This window comes from Cricetulus griseus, chromosome 4 (assembly GCF_003668045.3).
Source record: "Cricetulus griseus strain 17A/GY chromosome 4, alternate assembly CriGri-PICRH-1.0, whole genome shotgun sequence".
NCBI lineage: Eukaryota > Metazoa > Chordata > Mammalia > Rodentia > Cricetidae > Cricetulus > Cricetulus griseus.
This window is the reverse complement of record NC_048597.1, coordinates 183,716,109-183,740,013: the sequence shown is the minus strand read 5'-3', so window position 1 is coordinate 183,740,013 and position 23,905 is coordinate 183,716,109. Positions and strand designations below refer to the sequence as shown.

The 23,905-nt window shown below is 43.0% G+C and overlaps 1 protein-coding gene and 1 non-coding gene across 11 annotated transcripts in view; one reads left to right on the top strand and one right to left on the bottom strand.

Annotated features, from left to right (window-relative positions):
* The window catches only part of Znf280d (zinc finger protein 280D), a 118,967-nt gene that overhangs the window by 77,033 nt on the left and 18,029 nt on the right, over window positions 1-23,905 (bottom strand). For 3 of the 10 annotated variants that reach the window (XM_027411196.2, XM_035443797.1, XM_035443798.1), the window contains exon 1: window positions 3,739-4,186. The exons of 1 other annotated variant lie outside the window; for it this stretch is intronic. The gene's annotated coding sequence lies outside the window, so the exon portion shown is untranslated. Of the gene's footprint in view, window positions 1-3,738; window positions 4,187-23,905 lie in introns of those variants that run through there. 6 more of the 10 variants (XM_027411193.2, XM_027411195.2, XM_027411199.2 and 3 more) reach the window with 3 other exon arrangements.
* LOC113835244 lies at window positions 17,953-18,059 on the top strand. Its single transcript, XR_003484620.1, has one exon. It is a non-coding gene; the product is annotated as a U6 spliceosomal RNA (small nuclear RNA).

Sequence of the window (23,905 nt, the reverse complement as noted above, 5' to 3'; positions counted from 1 at the left end):
AAAAACAAAGAAAATGAAAATTTAAGAATGATTCAACTGCCTAGAAAAAGGATAAAGAATGAAATAAATCTGACTAATGTAAGATCTTTCACTTTTCAGTTTCCTTATGGGTTTTCACAAAATGTCACATTGATTTTCAACGGGTAAGACTGACATCATCCTTATAGTCTGTGTCAGGGAACACAAACTTTTCTTCTACTCATACATAGATTCAGTACCCAGAGGCTTGTGACTTTAAATTCAAGTTAGGAAAAGAAAAGGTACACAAACTTCATATTCTCATGCTCAAGAATTCATAGAAGACTGAAACTCATAAAAATGGCTAGATTTCAAGATTTGTGTATCATTTTACCAGAAGAGTTTAGGATCTGAGCAAGAATAAATCACTGGAAAGCTGGCTATGGTCTCATATGCTTCAAATTTCAGAACTCAGAAAGCAAGGTCATCTTTGGCCATAGTACCAGTACCAGGCCATGATATGGGACATCCTTCTGTACACTGCAAATATGTGCTGCTTTTATTGGTTGATGAATAAAACTGCTTTGGCCTATGGCAGGGCAGAATATAGTTAGGAGGAAATCCAAGCAGAGAGAACAGGGAGAAAGAAGGTGGAGGAGAGATACCATCAGCTCCCCAAGGAGTAACACGCCAGAGCACCACCGGTAAGTGATTCACAGATAAATGGGTTAATTCATATGTAAGAGCTAGCTAGTAATAAGCCTGAGGCATCGGCCAAAGGATATTGACCCTGAGTGATTATTTAACCAGGCAGGACACATAAAATCCTCTGGCTAAAAGGCCAGCCTTTTATTAGCAAGGTATGTTGATGAAAATTAACCTCTTTCAGATATAAGAGAAATTCAAGTCTTGCCCTTAAGCAAAGAGAGCAGAATTCTTTCTCCATCTGTTGATTCTCAATTGCCTTTAACTCAAAATACTCTTAAGATCAAAGTGACATATTTTGTGATGATATGTACTGATCTTCATCTACTTTTAGTTTTCACTGAATGTGGCTAAACTTTCAGATTGTTTTTTACTACTCTTTGCCTATATAATAGAAAAAAATTGACAATTCACAATTAGATAAACTAGAAGATGAATGAATATAGCAGCAAGACAGAATCTGACAATGTACTTTATAAAGAAAATCTTGGAGTCTTCATACAATGTATCCAAGATAAACTTTCTCAAACTCTAGCATCAATGAATAAGTAATATTTTTTTTTAAAGAGAGGGAGACTATGCCAGGTGGTGGTGGTGGTGAACACCTTTAATTCCAGAACTTGGGAGGCAGAGGCAGGTAGTTCTCTGTGAGTTCCAGGCCACATGTCTACCATGTCTCAAAAAACCAAAAAGGAAAAAAAAAAATTTATAGTTATAAACATTTCTATTGAATAAATATAACAGGCATGCTATTTGTTCTTTTACTCTTCTCTACTAAAAAAGGTAATGTTGAAAAGAAAAACACTCGCCTGAAGTGCATACTACACTTAAACTAAAGAGAAATGAGATACTAAGATTTATAGTTCTCCCTCAGCAAGCTACCTTAGATTTTTAACTCATCATGGTTCACTACCGCTACAAATTTCAAACTTTCAAAGGGAAATGTTTTCCACTGTTCTCTCCTTACCTCTTACAGGATAGAAACAATTCTAAGGGTTTTTGTTTGTTTGAGGAAAGGACTACACCACCCTGCTTGCTGGCCTAGTTCCCATAGGAAGATCCACTTGCCTGTCTTCTAGAGTGCTAGGATAGAAGCATACCCCACCACACCTGGCCAATTCCAAGTACCTTAAACTCTACACTCCAAAACTGTTCCTCTTCTTCCTAATTCTACTTATTCCTAAAGAACTTCTCCCTCTATTTAATCAGACAGATGCAGGTAAATTCATACTAAGCACTAAAACCAAGACACAGATGGCATGCTAATTACAAATGGAAAAGTCTCTAGAGTCAACACGTTAACTACGAGATCAAAGCTAGGATTACTAATAGTTTCCCCACACTTTAAAATATGAAGTATTCTACAAGATTTATGAAACAGTATAAAAATATGTACCACACAGATTTACCGAATTTTAGCAAATATCCTTACCTTTCTTATTCATGGTAATGTGTTATAGTATATAGGAAAATGGCCTTTATCTTTATTTATTAATGTACATATCCAGTACTTAAAGGTGAACTGTCACATCTGCAACAAACATTCACATGTTCAGCAGACTGAGACAAAGCAAATGTGGCAAGATATTTACAAATATTCACACTAGGTAGTAGGCATCTGAATTTGCTATATTCAAATTTCCAATATGCTTGAAAAAAACATGATCACTAATAGCATCCAAAGATAATATATGACCTCAAAAATCAAAATGTAAAAGAATGGGTAAATTGAAGAGAATTTCTTAAATATGGAGGCCTATGCCTCCTTGCCTATTCTCACCCATCTCATTGTCATGAAAAGAGGGCATACAATAGAGGTGAGCACTGAATAAGGAGGCATTAAACTCAAGGTTCTGTAATTGGCCCTAGTTGCCTAGTGTTCTCATTGAAGTCATCTCTGAGGCTGACCTTCAAAACATCTCCCCTCTGGAGAGGGGCCCAAAGGAATACATTAATTGACATCAATGACAGATACAAACGCAAGAAAAAAAACAATGGTGTTATGTGCATTGGACAATCAAAAGTACAAGGTCCTCAAACCAATCCCTTCCCCATCTTATTCTTTACATCCAAACAGCCTGAGTTGGTACAGTCATCTCCCAAATGCCAACCTTACAAATGCCAAAAGAAGGCTTTTGTACTTTCTACTTCCCTCGTGTGATTTTATGCTTGGGGCACTAAAAGACGTCCAATTATTTAGATTGGTTCAGTCCAAACTTGGAAACAATAAAGCCAAATGTTTAAGTATGGCAGACTTAATAGAAAACCAGATCTTGGCAAAATCAAAGGTCTCCACGCTCGCAGCAGGTTAACGTCCATTTTTCTCTCTAGAATATTTCCTAAGGCTTTACAACTGCAGGTGAGTCTTGAAAACACCATCTCTTGAGCAGCCTAAAAACCTCAAAATGCGATCACTCGTTTGTGGTTTATTAAGTGAAACCTGCCAAGCTCGGCTGGAAGAATCTGTCCGACTCGCTTCTCCTCAAAGCCCTTCTCCTGTAGACAATAACGGGACTTGCATGACAGAGTGGGGACATCCCTTTGACAAGAAACAAGGATGTGAGACTGGAAAGGAGCGGTCGTCTAGCAAAGGCAGGGAGGGCCTCTGTGGCTGTTCCTGCGGACGCCATTGGGGTTCAGCTCTTGCGTGAAGACTCGAGTGGGTTGCGTTGTGAGGAGCTCGGGTCTCCGCCACACACCCGCGGACAAGGTACAAAGGACCGAGGGGAGTCGTCTCCTGAGAGCAAAGCCCGCCTGAGGAGGGAGCGACGCGCGGGCCTGCGCTGCGGTGAGGCGGCGAGCCGAGGCGAAGGCCGGGCGGCCTGCACTGTGGGCCGCCGCTCAGCCGTCCGCCTCGCCTCGTCGCACCGGGATCCCTCCCGCCCAGGCCCGGCAAGATGGCGGGCCAGCCCCACGCGCAGCCGGCCCCTGGCCGGCCCGGGCCGGGTGCTCCCGGACGCGCTGCGGCCCGAGACCCCCACCCTGCGCCCCCGGAGTGCGGCGGCGCGGCCGCGCGGGAGGGCCTTCGCGGGCGGCAGGCGAGCGGGCGGCCGCCGCGGGGCGGGGGGCGCTTACCGTGAGCGGAGCGGCTCGGCCTGACTGGAGCCCTGAGGAGGAGGAGAAAGAGGAGGAGGCGAGGGAGGAGCGCGGGCTGTGCGCCGCAACCGCGGCGGCTCCCATCGCGGAGCGGGCTGCCGAGCGCCGCGATGGGGGAGGGGGCGTCGCGAGCCGCGGCGCGCTGCCTCATGGGTAGGCTCTGAGTCGGCCTCACGCGTCCGCACTGCAAGTCTTCCCGCCAAGGCGGGAGGCGAGCGCGGCCATGTGCGCCGTGTCACCGGCCCTCGAAGGCCGCGGGGCCGCTCGTGCCCCGGCAGCCGGAGAAGCCACTCGGGGACCCGGCTAAGGTAGGCCGCGGTGCTCCAGGCCTGGAACCTGCGTGTCTCAAAAAACGTAATGGACGTTTGTGTGTCTTCACGATGTCAGTTTCTTTTAAAACAACGAAAAATTCATGAGGGCTGAAGAGATGATCGGGGTTAAGATGCTTGTTGCTCTCCCAGAGGGCCCGGGTTCCGTGTCAACACTCTGATGACTGCTCACAACTGTCCGGTAGCTCCAGCTCCAGCGGAGCTGACGCCCTCTTCTGGCCTCGGGAGGCACCAGGCACTAAAGCGGCGCACATTTAAGCAGGAAAAACACAAACGCACATAAAATAAATTTAAATACTATGAGGGTTTATCGGCTACCTTCTACCAAGTAACCTGTGTTTCCGCAGATTGAGGTCTGTGGCAATCACAACTTCTTTAATTCAGTCTTAAATTACTAACACAATACGTTTCGCACACAGAGAGTGGCTACCAAAGGTTTTAAGAGGACACAGCAGATTTCAAAGGAGAAAAAAGCAGAAAGCTGTTACCTATGCAAAGTGAGTCACTGCAGGTGTTAGGAAAGGTATCTAGGAACCCAGCTGGAGGACCACAGAGCCTGGGGGTAGAAGCAAGCAGCGAGCAAGACCCATCAGAAAGATTGAAAGCTGGACTAAGCAGTGTGAATAATTTGGAGTTGTCTGCCTTGAAACAGACAAGTGGTCAGGTGACAGGTGGCAATGCGGTCACCATCTCAATGTTCGTTGCCTGTAGTAATCAGAATTCTCTAGAGTAACCGAAGTTCTAGAATGAATCTCTCTGTATATAGAAAGGGGTTTTATTAGAATGACTTACAGGCCGGGCGTTGGTGGTGCACACCTTTAACCCCAGCACTCGGGAGGCAGAGGCAGGCAGATCTCTGTGAGTTCGATACCAACCTGGTCTACAAGAGCTAGTTCCAGGACAGCTTCCAAAGCCACAGAGGAAACCCTGCCTCGAAACAATCCCCTCCCCTCAAAAAAAAAAAAAATGGCTTACAGTAGTCCAACTAATCCAACAACTGGCTATGAACTTTAGAAAGCCCAAGAATCCAGTAGTTGCTCCCTCCAAACTGGATGTCTCAGATGGTCTTTAGTATATACCCTGGAACTCCAAAGTAGGCTGTAATGCCTGTGGAGGAATGGAATCGCTAGCAAGGCAAGGGCAAGGCAGGCAAAGAGCAAAAGTTCTTTTTTCTTCCCTGTTCATATATTGGCTTCCAGCAGAAGGTGTGGCCAGGGTAGAGGTGGGGTTCTCAGCTCAAAAGATCTGAATTAAAGATGTGTCTTCCTGTCTCAAAGGTCCAGATTAGAATAGAATCTTCCTACACTAAGTTAAAAAATCCCTCACAGATGTGCCCTCCATTTTTGGGTTTTAGTTAATTCCAGATGTAGTGAAGTTGACAACCAAGGTACAGTGCTCTTCCTTTTATGATCTAGGTGGATTGTTGCTTCCTATTGACCTGGTGCTTCCATAAATTCTCAGGACTGATATTTTTTGTTGGCTGTTAATATGCTCATCTGCCCATACTTTCCAAATCCAATTTATAGGTGCTGCCTTTTTTGTTTTTTTATTTTGTTTTGTTTGTTTAGTTGGTTGGTTGGGTTTTTTGAGATAAGGTTTCTTTGTATAGCCCTGGCTGTACTGGAACTCACTCTATAGACCAGGCTGGCCTCAAACTCAGAGATCCATCTGCCTCTGCCTCCTGAGTGTGTGCTGGGATTAAAGTATATGCTATTTTACTTGCAGGTATAAATTATTTGTCCTTCTGCCACAGTGGGAGAGTGGTAGGGCACACCTTTAATGCCAGCACTTGGGACAGAGGCAGGAGATATCTGAGTTCAAAGACTGGGGCAGTGTTAGGTTGCGCCTTTAATTCCAGAACTTGGGAGGCAGAGGCAGGAGGATCTCTGAGTTGGAGGTCAGCCTGGTCTGAAGACTGAGTCCACTCTGTCTAAAGAGGACAGCCAAGGCTACATAGAGAAATCTCAAAAACCCAAAATAAATAAATATTTAAAATATCAGTCTGCCTCACAAGTGTTTATATGTACAAATAAAATGTGGTGTTGAAGGGACCAGCTTCCCTTTTGGCAGCCATAACGGCCGAACATGTGCTTCTATGACCTTGTCCCAGACACTAGAAAGTCTGATGCCTGTCTCGTGAAAAGGAACCAATCAGAAGTTAGCTGGTGGCGCTATGCTTTACGACCCTGGGTGTGCTTTACGGACAAGCGCACAGCAATGACATAGAGAGCATAGCAACCACCCTGGGAGGGCCTATGGGCCATAACAACCAGTTGACCAATCAACACAGGGCAAGCCCTCCAAGCCTGGAGGCACACCAATCGTGAGCCTGTGCGTACCCCTAGACACTCCCCTTACGCTGCCCTATAAGATCTTTCGGGAGCCCCTAGGAGCTGTCTTTTCTAGCCATCCGCCATGGCGGGTGGGTGAAAGACCCGAGCTAACATGGGGTTAGCTCGTTAAATTACAGTAAAGCCTCGTGCAGTTTGCAGCAAGCTCTCGAATCCGCCTGGTGATTGGGGTGACCGAGAACGTGACCTGGGACCCCGGATACTTGAGTTTTCGGAGGGTCTAACAGTGTCATTCTGCTTCTGCATTTGTACTCAAGATGGAGCCAGTCAGGGCAAGGTACAACGTGATCAGAACAGCAATTTTCCCACACTGATAGCTCTTGAAAGGTCAATAACAATAGTGGCCCAATTGTCAAGTGTGAACAATTCTTAAATTCTTGCCTCCCATATATTTAATTTCCACACCCATCAAACACCAGATCTTAGGAACCTGTCTTCCTATGTTGATTAATTTTCTTTGCTAAAGCCCCAAACTATTTGCAGGTTTTCCTCATTACTGTAGCTAACATGCTGATTACCTTTCCAGATTAATCTTCCAAGAAGTAACATTTGAATGATTTTGATTACTGCATCCTGAAAACTCCTTTTCTGCTTCTAGTGGCAGTAGCAAGAGGGTACTGGGAATACAGTCAGGTGAAGCTGTGATTTTTCAATTTGCCCCTGAAAAGATTTCAGGATGAGCCAGTATAAAACAGAATTGGTGTTTATTAGAAAGAAAGTTTACTTCACATTCAATTACGGGACTTAAGAGAAAGAGGAGGACTTGGGGGAAGGTGGTACTAGTATTGGAAATAACATAACAAGCTCAAGAGACTGACTAGTGAAAAAGAAGCAGTTAACATACAATTATGCAGAAGGGATGCTGGTTTAGAAAAAGGTCAAAAAATGACCACTAGGTTACTGATTTGGCACAAGACAATGGATTTGAGAAATTCCTATTCTCCTATAATCTTGAACTTGAACTTCTCCCAAACTCTCAATGGCGTAGGACACAAAGCCTCATTCAATGAATAATTTGAAGTGTAGACTGCACTCCTCCAATCCTGGTCCAATCACAGAACTTTCCAAGAGAGTTCTTCCATAGCCAGACACAGCTATGGAAGGAAGGTCCTATTGAAACTGGACTATAACAATCTATTTCTTACAGTAGTATGCATTATGAGCCCCACACTCCAATGTGAGGAAAGGAAGGGTGGTACTTGAAGCTGGGAGGTTGAAAAGGATTCAAGGAGTTGCAGGCAGATAAGACATAAGTTATTTGCCAGCACACAGGTCTCTAGACATGCAAATACATCAAGCACTCGGACACAAAAAAGTACACAGGGGCCAAGCACAGACAGTCAGACACACACACTCAGAGAAAGAGAGACTTACATAAAGGCCTACAGGCAAGCTGGCCAAGGCAAAGGCCAATGCTTAGACACCAAGACAATATTTATACAGAATCACACACAAAAAAATGGCATTCTGCCAGGAAGTTATGCCACTACATCACCACATCACTGTTTACATTTGGGTTCCCATATATCTGATATGAGTCATCTTGTGCTGGCTCACTACCACCCACACCTCATACCCCTTGCCAAAGTGTAGCATTCGCCATCTTGGCCCATACTGAATATCTGTACCAGCGCTATGTTGTCTAAACCTAAACTGGCCGCTACGGTCCTCTGTTCCTAACATGAAACGAGCAAAAGCCAAGAAAGTCAAGTTTTACAGAAGCCATGTGTACCATTTTTCGTAAAACTGCATCTCAAGAGCTTGCTAAGGCACCTATTCTTTTAGTGAGATCACAGGGTGGTTTCTGATAGACACTGGATGGGATCACAGCTGGTAAGGTGACCATGTCACCTTACCAGACTTGTAGAGAAAACTGAAATAGTTTTACTGTAAACTAAGGATTAAACTTTTTTGTGAGATGCCAGAAAACCCGCAGGAAAGGAATAAGACCTTACTTGAAGGTCACACAGCCTTAGACTTTGCGTTCGGCTCATTCCCACTTCAACATACCTAACCTGAAAATGTCTTACTATAAGAGGAATGCCGTATTTATGTTGAAAGACAGCACAGAAAACTTTGTTCATTTTGTGGAATTCTTGATTCTCAGTTGGTGAGAAGCTTCAGACTCCCAAGTCCTTTCCCCTCCCATGCCCCCCATCTCACTTCTCTAGACTACCTCTCTTGTGGCTCTCTAGACTCAGCTCCACACCTTCCTTTTGTTTTTAAGAGCTTTGCTTCCTCTAACCACTAACACTTTGAAAACTGTCTTACATGCTGTGTATTCAACTCCGGGTACCCTCACAGTGCTCACTCTTCTTATGTGAGGTCATGCTGGACACCTTTCCCTCTGTGATGAAGTTTGCCAGCTTCCATTCCACAATTCTTCTGTCTTCACTCATGTAGTTTTGGGGCAAAGCTAATACTATCCTAAAACAGGTTTCAAAGATGACCCTGGTGTTTTTAGGGTAAAAACCTGGGCTCCAGAAACCCCAACAAGGTAGGCTGAACCACCCATCCTAGTTTGCCACTCAACGAGATGAGTAATGATAAAAAAGATTTGGGAAGAGGAGCAGATCAAGGGTTGTTAGCATTCAGGCATTATGCAGGCCTGCCCTTGGGGACCTGGCAGGAGACTTCAACCACAACTACTCCCTACACACATGTGTTTGCTAAGCATTTCAGGCATCACGTTAGCCTGCTCCCAGGTCTCTCAGCGGTAGCCACTGAGAATGTGCCCTACACTCATGCACTGTCAGCATTCGGGTCCAGAGTCCAGCCCAGAGTCCTACGACCATGTCAAAACGTACATAGTCTCTGCACATGTTTTATGTCCCTGCAAAAAAGGTAGGCTTCACCTGCCTTACCTCTCTTTTCTTTTGCCACTCTTGTCCTCAGAGGCCAGTCTCCACATCCTTCCCATCCCCCAATAAAATCCTCCAGTGAGCCAGCCCTGTGGCATGAAATCTTCTCTCCTGGCACTTTCTGCCCCCCTCACCATCCCCTGTAAGTCCCATGTAGAACTGAAATGAGCTTTAAATTCTTAAATAGAGGAAGAACTGTGGCAAGGACAAGGTATATGCATAATTGAGCAGTCCTAGGTATAGTCTTACTGTTCCTTGTTTCCATCTAGCTCAATGGTTCTTAACCTTCCTAATGCTGTGACCCTTTAATATAGTTCTTCACTTTGTCAGGACCCCTGTATTAGTCCTGTATTAGGGTTCTCAAGAGTCACAGAACTTACAGAATGAATGTACATTATGTACACGCACGCACGCACGCACGCACGCACGCACGCACACGCAGGGTTGTTAGAATGAGTTACAGGCTTCAGTCCACCAATATCTAGCTGTGAACATAAAGTCTAAAAACCCAGTAGTTGCTTAGTCCAGATGTCTCCGCTGGTCTTCTGTAGATGCTAGAATCCCGAAGAATTAGGCTCCAATGCCAGTGAAGGAATGAATGAGCTGACAAGATGAGGGCAAGCAGGTGAAGGACCAACAATCCCTTCTTTCTTCCATCGACCTTATATAGGCTTCCAGGGGAAGGTGTGGCTCAAATTAAAGGTGTGCCTTCCTGCCTCAAGATCTGGATTAAAGGGGTGAGTCATCCCACCTCAAGATCCCTATCAAGCCAGGCTGTGCTGGCCCATGCCTTTAATCCCAGCATGCGGGAGGCAGAGGCAGGCGGATCTCTGTGAGTTCAAGGCCAGCCTGGTCTCAGAGCCAGTGCCAGGATAGGCTCCAAAGCCTGTGTCTTCTAGCCTCAAGATCTGGATTGAAGGCATGTTGTCTTCCACACTCTAGATCCAGATGTGTGCTCTCCATTTCTAGATTGAAGTTCATTTCAGATATAGTCAAATTTACAACAAAGAATAGCTGTTACACATCAAACCATGAAATCATTTCATTATGGACTGGAGAGATGGTTCATCACTTAAGAACACTGGTTGCTCCTCCAGAGGAACCCGATTCAATTCCCAGTACCCACATGGCCCCTCACAACTGTCTGTAACTCAAGTTCCAGTGGGTCCAACATTTTCATGTTGGACAGACATACATGCAGGCAAAACATCAATGCATATAAATAAAAAATATTTTAATTTCATTGCTACTACATAATTGTAATTTTGCTATTGTTATGAATCGTACTCTAAATATCTGATATACAATATACCAATATTTGACCCCTTTGGGGGTCTCAACCCATAGGTTGAGAACCATTTGTCTAGTTCCTGCAAAGTGGTCTGAGGAAGTTCCTTAAGGACAGTAAAAAACATTAAACAGTAGTTTTTGTTTGTTTGTCTTTTCTGTCTTGGTTAAACACTAAAACTTTTCAAATTAAAATCTTTTTATCTCCCCTACCAAGTAAAACTTTTATGGAAATGTTTGAATTCTGCCCTCCTGTGTATTCAACTCCGCTAAACTTTTTTTTAAAAAAGCTAAAGCTAAAGCTAAAGCTTTTGTTTACGATAAGACCCTATTGCATTCTCCTAACTGAAGTGACCTTTAGCAGACCCATTTCTGCTTTACTTCATTTTCTTTCCCTTGATTGTTTGTTTGTTTGATTTTTGAGACAGGGTTTCTCTGGGTAGCTTTGGAGCCTATCCTGGCACTCGCTCTGGAGACCAGGCTGGCCTCACAGAGATCCACTTGCCTCTGCCTCCCAAGTGCTGGGATTAAAGGTGTGGGCCACCAACGCCCAGCTTCCCCTGATTCTTTTAGAACTAACCAACCATGAAAGACTGTGAGGTTGTACTCCAGCCAGTGGGAAAAAGACAATCAGCACTCGGGTTAAAATAAAAACCATGTAAACTTCCTGTCTGGTACAGGAAGTTCCCTGTTTTGTTCTTGTTTATTTGTTTGTTTTTCCTATGAGCAGAGCAGAGTACCCTTCTGATCACCAGTAAACCTTTGCCTGTTGAAACACTTAGACTGGAGGGGTAGAGAACATACAGATACTCCTGAAGGGACCAGCTCCCCATTTCGGCAGCCATGACAGCTGAATACGGACTTGCCTGACCTTGTCTTGGTTACTAGGAGGTCAGATGCCTGCCTCGTGTCAAGGAACCAATCAGAAGTTAGGTGGTGGTGCTATGCTTTACGGCTCTGGGTGTGCTTTCTGGACAAGTGCACAGCAATAACTCGCAGAGCATAGCAACCACCCTGGGAGGGCCTATGGGCCATAACAACCAGTTGACCAATCAACACAGGGCAAATCCTCCAAGCCTGGAGGCACACCAATCCTGAGCCTGTGCATACCCCTAGACACTCACTCCCCTTATGCTGCCCTATAAGATCTCTATGTAGTAGCTTCGAATCGTCTTTCCTAGCCATCCGCCATGTTGGGTGGATGAAAGACCCAAGCTAACATGGGGTTAGCTTGTTAAACAACTACAATAAAGCCTCATGCAGTTTGCATCAAGCTTCCGACTCTGCCTGGTGATTGGGGTAGCCTTGGTCCTGGGCTGAGATCATGGGGGCCTGAATCTCTGGGGGTCTTTCACTCTTAAAGCCAAATAGAAAGTCTGTATTACTGGCTGGCAGTGGCATGGGGAACTTGCCCAAATCATCCAGCCCTGAGCCTCACAATTCTTTGTCTTCCATGACAAAATCCACATCCTTGTGGACTTACTTAGGTTAGCAAGAACAGTTAGTAAGAAGTGAGACTACAGAAGCCAAAAAAGCACAATTAGTACATTTAGGGATTTCTCTGGGTCTATGGAACAGGTCTTTAGGTGTTGGGGCCTATGTGCTATTTTCTAAGGCCATGTTAGGTCTTGGGGCCTATTACAGTAGTCTCTTCCTTTGTAATTCAGAAATTATTTCTAATAGAAGGATGAGCTAGGCTACACATATACTCTTTAAGTAGTTAACAAGTTGACCTGCAGATAGATAAACAGTTGACCCAAAATGAATAAAGCACTCAAAATTAAGGCAAAGGTACTAGGCTTTTTCCTAAATTTCGTTATCTTGTGGACATAAGTGAGAAATCCATGCATTTTAGCAGTTTCTGTGTGCCTGTTTCAATCAGACTGACCTGACACACTGCCAATGACAGTTCTTGTTTCAGGGTATGGTTAAGGGGAAGGTTTTTATTGTAGATATGAGAGAAGGAACAGACAAAGGCATCTGGAAGAGTCCAGAGCAGAGACAGAAAGAAGTAGATTGAACAGACTAGACCTGGCCAGGGCTGTCTTTGAAAAAGGAAAGAATACGGGCCTGGAGAGGTGGCTCAGAGGTTGGGAGCACTGACTGCTCTTCCATAGGTCTTGAGTTCAATTCCCAGCAATCACATGGTGGCTCACAACCATCTGTTATGAGACCTGGTACCCTCTTCTGGTGTGCAGATATACATGGAAGCAGAATGTTGTACACATAATAAATAAATAAAATCTTTAAAAAAAAAGAAAAAGGAAAGAATAGCAGGGGACAGAGACTAGAGAAATCATAGTGAGAGAAGCTGGAGCAGAGAGAGAACACATGGAGAATAGCAGGGTCATAAGGAGAATGGGTAGCTGGGGGAAGGGAAGCTGTGAGCAGGAGGTGAGGAGGAGGTGAGAAGGGCTAGGATGTTTGTATGGACTCTGAAATGTGTAACAGGTATACTCAAGGATCCTGGAAGCAAGTATGGGCTTTGATATGCTAATCTTCTGCCAGAGGTAAGGGAAATGACTCCTTTTGGTAGACGGGAACTGGTTAGACAAGTTCCTGAGGCATGCTGGCTTTCATCTAACCACCAGAAATCTTCCTACAGTCCAGGTTGAGCTCACTGGACTGACTTTTTGAGTTTGGGGAACTGGTGCTCCCTTTGGACCTAACACAGAGGTCTACAAACATGAAGCTCAGAATGCTTGTCTTTTTTTCTTTGTCTGGATAGTGTAGTATTAGAATATGAATACAGGAAGCATTGTAATCTCTGTTTACTCTTCTGCTACTCAAGAGAGCCAACTGATAATAAAGCTAGCACTGGGAGCAGGAAGGGCCAAAAAGATCAATGGCAGGGAAAGGAAGCCAGTTCCAGAGAGCCTCATAAACCTCAAGATCAAATCCAGCCTGAACCCCTCACTCTTGCCAGACGTCTTAGTCATGTGACTTAATCGATACCCTGGTTGGTTAGGTGAATCCGTGGTATCTCTAGAGTTCTTTGTTATATGGGTTAAATTCTCCCTGAAGAATTCCAAGAGAAGTTTCTGTGGCGTAGCAGTTATATTTAATTCAATGTATTTGGGCTCCCAAAATCTTTTATCTATCCCAAAGTGGAACCTTTCAAAATAATACCAAGTAATCCAATTGTTATAAGTTCCTTCCAGAGAGCAACACAAAAGGATGGCTCCTGTTATCAGACCATGTGAATTGGCATTATACTGAGACAGACATCATGACAAAACTTTCATACTGCCTTGTGGAGATATATTGTTTATGATTTATTAAAGCCACACTAATTAGCTATAGAAGCTAGGGGGTGGTGGTATACACCTTTAATCCCAGCACTCAGGGTTAAGAGGTAGACAGATCTCTGTTAGTTCAAGGCCACACTAACTATACAAAATCAATCTAGTCTTGAAAAACAAAACAAAACAAATAAAAACAGCTCACGAAAAGGTGATCTCAGCACCTGGGATCAAACTCCTTTAATTCCAGCATTAGGAAGGTGGAAACAGGAAGATATGGCTGGGCAGAGAAAGGAATAAAAGGAGGAGACAGGAATTCAGAGCCTTTAGCCTCTAAAGATTGTAGAGACAGAATTGCCATTTCAGCTGGCTGTTAAAATTTTTGCTTAAATTAAAGATAAAGAAGAAAAGAGGCTTGTGAGACATATTAAGCACTTTATTATAGGCCGGGCAGAGCAGGGAGACTAAGAGAGAAGAGAAACATGGTAAAGAGAGAGAAAGAGAGAGAGAGAGAGAGAGAGAAAGAGAGAGAGAGAGAGTAGAGAGTGTAGAGAGAGACAGAGTAAAGAGAGCATAAACGGGCAGGGTCTGTCTTTTAAAGGGTCCTCTGCACCTGTGTGCAGACTTACTTCTGATGGAACCTTGGGCTGACCAGGGTACTGCCTGTTCCACCAAGAAACAGGGCCAGGCCAACATAATGCCTGAACATTTCAATCCCACCTTTACTTATTATTTTAAAAAAAGGTGGGGTGTTGGACATGGATGAAGGAATGAGGGCATCGAATTCTCAAGACTGCTTCCTGCTGACGTGGGGGGCGTTGACCATCTTTGGGGGACCTGAGAAGGTTAGGGTGCTGCCACATCCTGGGGTAGCTGGGTGTTTCATCGCAGTCCAGGCTGTATGGAACTTCCTGGTGCCTCTTAGACCTGGCAAGATGTTGGCAGAGCAGAGCACAAGGTTAAGCTTAGAAAAAAATTTTTTTTTCCTTAGGTCCTGTCACTTGAGGGGAAGATTATAAGATGAGGGAGGGGTTCCTGAGGAGTCCCAACATGAGGGAAGGGAGTCCTGGGACCAGGCAAAGATTGAATAACTGGAGTGAATCTGACCTGTTTGTTTGGATCCAATTCAGCTCCCTGGAACTTACAAGAATCCTTAGAGTTTGTGGAAACATAAGTATTAGACACATTAGCAGCATATTCATGTTAGAAGCAACTTGACTAAAGCATTAACATTTTAAAATTGACAGATATTTTTTAGGACAATGAAAAGCATCTTAGTCTCGGCCTTGTAGTTATGATCGTATAGTGGTATTGTAGAATTTTACTATGAACAGTAGCATGAGAAATATAGAAATCAGGAACATATTTCATTCTTTTTTAATGTCTCAACTCACTTTTTCATCACTTAAGCCTTTTTATCCTCAGACCTTCATAACTTTAATTCATACACCTTACATTACCATCTTAGACCTTCCATTTTCATTTTACTGGATAACAGTAAAAGGAGGAACCAGAATGCAATCTCTGATCCGTACATTGTAGCAAACAGACAGGAGATTTAAAGGGACAAAGTAGACTTTGTAGACAAAGTAGGCTCTGGAAAGACAGTATTCTGTAAACAAGCCATGAGCAACAGAGCCAGTGAAAGAAGAAATCACAGGAAAAAAAAAAAAAGCAAAAAAGATCTGGCAGCCAGGTTTGCTGGCACAGGCTTCCTGGGGTGGGCATGCCTACAGGTACGTCATACGGCCAAGATGGCGGTCCCCAGGTTAGCCCATATGGCCAAGATGGCTGCCACCATAAGCCGATTTTTTATCTGTTTACCCGCCTGTTGGCTGCAACCAGAAAGGTTCCACTATCATTTCCCATGGGTGAGGCAAGTTGAAAAACTGGCAAAAAGCTCCTCTCTGGATGCCTGTCAGTGGGTGGGAGTTGCCAGGGGCCTGGCCCCGAAGGGGACACAGCTGTCCCGAAACCGAAAATGACCCAGTGGTTCGAACTGAAAAAGCAAAAAAGCACCGCTCCTGGAGCAGGATTCCAAACCTGACCCACGAGAAATTCAAGGGATGTCTTACTGGATTGTAGCAAACAGGCAGATGAGTGGGTTACAGAGTCCCAGCATCTCAGACCGCTGTAGGCAGGAGGAAGCGCCAAGAAAAACCAAGATGGAAGTGGGTTATGAGTTCAGATCTTAGGATCCCCGAAATTTCCCCTGCTCCTGGCAGGAGAGGTAACAAAGAAAGCCTATCCCGCCAGCAAGCTTCAAGAGAGCTTACGGAGAGAACCTAAATCAAGTTGGGCGCCAAATGTTAGATTTTTGCTTAAATTAGAAATAAGAAAGAAAAGAGGCAGATGAGACATAAGACTAAGAGCCATATTAGAGATATTAACCAGTTTATTATAAGCCCGGCAGAGTAGGGAGACTAAGAGAGAAGAGAAACATGGTAAATGGCTGACTGTCATGGCCGGTCGCCATTGAGAGAGAGAGACAGAGAGAGGACCTCTGCACCTGTGTGCAGACTTAGTTCCCATGGAACCTTGAGCTGATCAGGGTACTGCCTATTCCACCAAGTAACAGGTGCAGGCCAACATAATGCCTGAACCTTTCACTGGGTAGACATAAGATCTACTGGCTTGGCTGCTTTGCTTTTCTGATCTTCGGTGGCTTTAATAAATCATAAACAATATATCACCATACTGTCTCTGTTCTCCAAAAGGGCCAGCATGGCTTTCCTACACATCATTTATCTCCTGTTGAAGGGGCCAGCTCCCCATTTTGGCAGCCATAACAGCTGAACACCTATTTGTCTACCTTGTCTTAGTCACTAAGGTCAGATGCCTGCCCCTTTCAGCAGCCATGACAGTAACACGTGCTTGCTATGACCTTGCCTTGGTCACTAGAGGTTAGGTGCTTGCCTTGTGGCAAGGAACCAATCAGAAGTTAGGTGGTGGTGCTATGCTTTATGGCTCTGGGTGTGCTTTACGGACAGGCTCACAGCAATGACTCAAAGAGCATAACAACCACCTGGGAGGGCCTATGGGCCATAATAACCAGTTGGCCAATTAACACAGGGCAAACCCTCCAAGCCTGGAGGCACACTAATCCTGAGCCTGTGCATACCCCTAGACACTCCCCTTATGCTGCCCTATAAGATGTCTATGCAGCCAGTTCGAACTGTCTTTGCTAGCCATGTCGGGTGGATGAAAGACCCAAGCTAACATGGGGTTAGCTTGTTAAATAACAATAAAGCCTCATGCTGTTTGCATCAAGCTTTTGACTCTGCTTGGTGATTGGGGTGGCCGAGGTCCTGGGCTAAGATCCTGAAAGCCTGAGCTTTCCGGGGGTCATACACTGTAAGTGCCCTTTCAGTGTCTCAACTCTAAGAAGTTCCGTTTGTTGGCTCCTTCCCCTTTAGGGCACTGTCTAAGACCCAGATGCTAAGGATCCCCTAGAGTCAGAGTTCTTTCTGAGCTCCTTTACAGTCACTGATTAAAGTACGCATCTCCTCCTGCTAATCTTCAGGCTAATGCTCAGTGCCCTCAACAACTGAACCTAAGAGGGTAAAGAAAAAGGTTTTCCTTTCAACAAGGCCACTTTCAGTTGTCATCGGCAACTGAAAAGCAAGGACAATGATGAATTTTGGCTAACTCTACCACTCTTGGATCCACCTCAGCCTTGATGACTCTGTGTAGCTAGTAAAAATGTAGGGATCACCCAACATAAACCTCTTTAGAGTTCCAGTTTGTTTTTCAGGGTAGCCAGAATAAAAAGTCTGGGATGCTAGGGGGATGGCAGCAACACTCTCTTATTACACTTATCCTCATTGGACTGCCTAGAGCAAAAAATAGTCCTTTATTGGCTTATAAGACTTGAGATTTAAGAGTTGTTTATGATAGCAACAATTACTAATCCTGGTAAAAGAGAAAAGTGGTGATGTACTCTGCACATGTACACACACACAAGATAAACACAGCATAGCCACCCAATGGTAACAGAGCAGGTGGAGCAGACTGGGCATCTGAAGACTGATAGTAAGCAGTGGCTAGCCTGTTACTTTCATTACCTCAAAAGGCAGATAGATACCCCTTTTGATAAAGGAAAGGCTCAGAATAACCGATGTTGGTGTTCTTTACAACAGCACATATACTAAAATTGAAATGAAACAGAGAAGACTAGCCTAGCCCTTGTATAAGTCTGAAAACTGAATTTGTGAAACATTCCATAGTTGTTTTTGTTTTAATTTATTTATTTGTGTATGGCATAGTTGGTTTGTGTGTGTGTGTTCTCCGGAGGCCAGAGAACACCACACATGATATCTCACAACCAGCTATAACACCAGTTCCAGAAGATCCAACCCCCTCTTCTGGCCTCCACAGGCACTGCATACATGTGATGCACAGACATGCTGGCAAAACATCCAAACACATAAAATAAAAATTAAGCCGCTCTTAAAAACCAGAACTAAAGCTATGCCGACACCTGTAGATGGAGTTTCTACTCTGCCTGGTCCTGCCGCCCTTCAAACACAAATAAACACACAAAGACTTATATTAATTATAAACTAGTCAATGGCTCAGGCTTCTTATTGGCTAGCTCTCTCTTAACTATTAACCCATTTCCATTAATCTCTCTCTTTTTTTATTTAGAGTTTTTGTAATCAAACCCATGTAGATAAGACCTTACATATTTAATACAGTGCGTTACCCCTGTACAAATGGAAAAAATTAAGTTCAACATTTCTAGACCAATATGGCTGTTAATTTCTGTACAATGCCAACTCATCACGGTAAACTGGGATACTTTTTTCCAAAGTTGACAGCACAGCTAAAGTTTCCAAAGATTCAAATTATATATGTATTTGTATTTATATTTATATTTATATTTAAAGACCAATAATAGCAGAATGTTATGCATCAATAGCAGCAACAGCTTTTCCAGGTTCTGAAGTCATTTGAACAAAATTGTAGAGACATCTAGCACACTCCATTTAAAAAAAAAAAAGAAAAACAAAAAAAGTAAAAAACAAAATTCCAGAAAACAGCACAGTTCTTTTAATCTATGTATTTCCACATGGTTTTATCTTACCAGATAATGTCTGGACCTGTTACTCCTTCCTCAACTACATAGTCATCCCCCATCATACACCCTTTCTAAAGCTCGTTTCCCTGAGTAAGATACCACTTGAAACAGGTGCAGGTACTGGGTCATAAACGCATGCCTATTGTCTATTTCTTAGAGGAGCCCAGCTGTTTGAATGTGGGTCTTTCTAAGTAAGAGTCTCCATGTGGCTTCTTCACATAGAGGTTTTAGTATACAAGAGAAATGGGTGACTGCATTCCTGCAGGCTTCTCTCCTCTGCATTACTTTCAACTGAGTGTTGAGAAAATAGTGAGCAGCTCTGACTTTGAAATTCACCCCCACCCAAGAAAAATCTAGAGTATAAAGATTCATTATTGTTAATTGAATATAGCACTTTATGTTTTAATAATCAGCAGAACTAGAGGAAGCACTGACATTTTCTACTGAATGGTAAAACATGCAAAAAGCCAACTGGATAGAAAATCACTCCACCTGGTACTTGGAGTCCTTCCAGGGTATGGGCTGCCAGTGTTTTAGAGTTTAATACCATAAACCATAGCATCAATTATTTAGACTAGAAAATATTAAATAACACTTTTCCATTAAAATCTGTATGCCAGAAATAACCATGAAGCACCAAGATGTTAATTTCCTTTTTTTTTTTTTCCTGGTTTTTCAAGACATGGTTTCTCTGTATAGCTTTGGAGCCTGTCTTGGAACTAGCTCTTGTAGACTAGGCTGGTCTCGAACTCACAGAGATCCGCCTGCCTCTGCCTCCTAGGGGCTGGGATTAAAGGCATGCTCCTCCACCGCCAGGTCCGAGATGTTAATTTCTTATTTTGGAGTGACCCACTTGAAACCAATGACAGCTACGGATACAAATTATCTAGTGTGAAAGTACCCCCTCACACACACCCATTTTGAGCCAAGAGTGGAGCCCAGTACTCAGAGTTAAGCTAATGCTGAATTCTCTGTATGCGCTGTGCTGTATGTCTGGCCCAAAGGTGACATTTTTAATGGCAGGTAACAACATATTGATGAATTTTCAGAGCACAAGGATATCGGTATTTTCAAAACATAACAGCAGGGGCCTGAGAGATGGCTTAGTAATTAATAGCATGACGAACCTTGCAGAAGGCCTGAATTCTGTTCCCAGCATCCACATCCAGCAAGTTCACCTGTAACACCTGTAACTCCAGCAGCAGGAGATCCAACACATTCCTCTGGCCTCTGAAGGTACTCACACACAGACACAAATACATAACTAAAATACAAAGACAGTCTTAAATATATATGTACACACACACCACACACACACTAGCCTGGGTCATAAATATTTGAGCATTAATATGAATGGCTAGGTTGTTCTTCATCTGCTATGGAATATTCTTAGCTATTTTCCTTATAGTATTGCCTCTAAGGTATTCTCTCCCACCTTTTCTTTTATCATTTTCACTAAATGAGTATAAGATTCCTTGGGCTCCTCTGTATTTCCTGTGCTTTTTTTTTTTTCAGGTGTGTGTGTGTGTGTGTGTCTGTGTTATAATCTGCATAATTTTTTATGATTCACCTTCTGATTGGCTGTTTCTTTATCCACCAAAAAGTTGAACAGAAAATACAGCTAACCCTCTCACATTTCCCCACATTCTCTTATTATTAACGTTTTGCTTCAGTATATACCACATTTGTGACAATCTATAATTTCCATCAGGGTTCGGTCTGTGTTGTCCAAGTTTATGGGTTTGACAAGGTCCTGTATGTAACATTATAGGGTCAGTAAGAGTGAGTTATACTAAAAAACCTCTCTCCTCTGTCTACCCATCCCTCCCTCCTACTAGTTAAACTCCTGGGACCCACTGATCTTATTGTTTAAATAATCTTGCCTTTTTCAGAATATGATATATTTAGAATGATGTGCATTGTAGCCCTTTCAAGTGTCAGTAGTGTAGATGAGAAATGTCCCCTATAACATATTTGAACAATGAGTCCCCAGTTAGTGGCACTGTTTGAGGAATTATGAAAGCTTTAGGACAGTGGTTCTCAACCTGTGGGTCACGATCCCTTTGGGAGTCAAATGACCTTTTCACAGGGGTCACCAAAGACCATTGGAAAACACAGTATCACATTACAATTAATAACAGTAGCAAAATTAGTTATGAAGTAGCAATGAAAATAATTTTATGTTTGGGGGTCACCACAACATGAGGAACTGGTTAAAGGATCGGAGCATTAGGAAGGTTGAGAACCATTGTTTAGGAGTTAGACTAGCCTTTAAAAGACTGCTTCACTTGTGGGCTGGAGAGATGGCTCAGAGGTTAAGAGCATTACTGCTCTTCCAGAGGTCCTGAGTTCAATTCCCAGCAACCACATGGTGGCTCACAACCATCTGTAATGAGATCTGGTGCCCTCTTCTGGTGTGCAGATATACATGGAAGCAGAATGTTGTATACATAATAAATAAAATCTTAAAAAAAAAAAAAAAGACTGCTTTACTTCAGGGCAGGCTTTGAGAGCCTATAGCTTCATTTAATTTCCTGTTCAGCTTTCTGTTTCCTGTGTACAAATAAAACATGATGTGCCAGCGTCCTGTTCCTGCTGCCATCATGGAGCTACCTTCTGTAATGGTAAGCCAAAATAAACCCTTTCTTCTTTAAATTGTTTTTGGTCATGGTATTTTGTCATAGCAACAGAAAAGTAATTAATACACTTAGTAGGCATTTGAGTTTCCTCCATGTTTTTTCAGAGCTTAAAGATCATTTGCTTTCATCACTGAGTGGTTGTACCAGTTTGCTCATTTGCCTATTAAAGACATCTTGTTTCCTTACAGTCTGAGATGGTTATGAAGAAATCACTGTTGAGTATTCCTGTGCAAGTGTGTGTGGGGGGGGAATACCTAGGTTTCTACAAGTTTGATTCACTTAACAAGGTAATATGACCAGGAAGTAACTGATACAGAACCTGAACTCAGAAACTGCCACTTGTGATACAAGAATGGGAAGAGTTTGGGCTGGAGAGATGTCCCCTCAGTTAGAAGCACTGGCTGCTCTTCCAGAGGTCATGAGTTCAATTCCCAGCACCCATACGGTGGCTCACAACCATGTGTAATGAAATCTGGTGCCCTCTTCTGGCTTTCAGGGTTACATGCAGCCAGAACACTGTATACATAAATAACTCTTTGTAAATTTTTTTTTTTTTTTTAAGAATGTGAAGAGTTCATTGATGCAGAAATCTGAGTCAGATGGAGGACAAGACCAGGAGTCATAAGCAGAAGTTGTGAGAATGTTTCAACATGTGTAGTGGCAAGATGCTGCTTGGAAAAGCAGGATGATGGCCACACAGCAATGTGAGTGTATTATTAGCTAATGTCAACTAAAAATAGTTAAAACAGTAACATACACATTTTACTTTAATTAAAAGCATGTTGATTTGTTGGTATGGAAATAAATTAATCTGACTAAAGCTACAGCTTTATTCTGAGGAGGAGCTGAATGTGTAGAATTAAAACAAAACTGATATTAAATTTTATATTCCGAGGTCTTGGAGAATCATTGAAAATTTGCAAGGTGACATGCAGGTGAAACATGTCATTTAAAAGAATGAAACTGTACTGTATCACATCTGTTGAAGTGGGAGCAAGGTGGAAGCTGCAAAGAGCTCAGTTGTGTCTGGGGGAGTCCTTGTCCACATCTTCCCTTTCCTTCTAGCAGAAGTGTTATATCGGCACTGCTGTCTCTATCATATACTTAAGGAAGCAAAGGCTCACTCACCTCTGTGCCTCTAGTATTATGTAACAAACAATTTTGAGCTAGGTCTCTTAATTTCAAATGCAGTGGTATTTATGAGGAGGCAGAAATAACTCGGACTTAAGAATCATAATGAACTTTAATTCTGAATTTGTCTATAAGGAAGCTGTGTGGCTTTAAGAAACTCATGGAGCTTGGATGGGCCTCGATTTCTCTTCTATGAAAACATGGTTAAAAAAGAATACTCACCCCTAACAGTGACTACTATATATATGGAGAGCAAAGCCCAGCACATGATCCCTAAGATGTGCTCAGTAAATGAATTCCTTTCTTCCTAAAAGAAATTGTGTTGTTAGGGCTGGTGGAACAGCTCAGCAGTTAGAGCATCTTTTGTTCTGGAAGACATGGTTTCAATTCTGGATCGAGGTCTAGTGGCTGGCTGTCAAGTAGGTATAACTTCAGCTCTAAGGCATCTGACACCCTCTTCTGGCCTCCACAGGCACCACACTCTCCTGCATAGACTCACAGCCTGTCAGCCTTGTATACACATAAATAAAAATAAAACAATTATCATTTTAAAAATTGTGATCCTTGTCTGGCATTTATTTTGCAGCACATACATAAATAAAATTATTGATGATATTTTTTGATTTCTTGTATGTATAAATTTAGGTTTTTCTTGCATTGACAAATGCTAATTTTCACACGTTAATCTTTTTCTGGCTAAGAGAAATACACATCTTACTAATTAAAGGCACAGACTTCTAAAGAAAAATTATGAACATGATTTGGAAACTCATGTACATATTTATTTAGCACCATTTCATATCTTTAAGAATCCTTTTGGAAACTTATTTAGAAAACTGAAAAGTCCTTGAATACCAAGTGGTTTTGCAGGAATTTTTTAATGAGTTAAGTGTAAATGAATCAAAAACACATGAATTCTATTTTCTGTAAATAACACATGGTTTTGAAAACCGAAGATGCAGTTGGAAAGAAGCATCTCCTGTGTAGTTTTGAGTCAGAACAGAGGTGGTGCAGCTTCCTAAAAGGAGGAGGGGTCTTCTTTAGAAGGCAGAGGGCTGTCTGCTGAACTCTCCCTGGACGGTCACAGCATTGCTTGTGAAACTACTATTTTGTTTTGATAAAATTGCTTTAGGATGGTGTCCAAGGCTGCATCTAGTGAGACTTTTGGCATTCCCATTTCAAAAGGTATAGGATTAATCATGTTCTTTGGATAAAAGAGGGAGCAA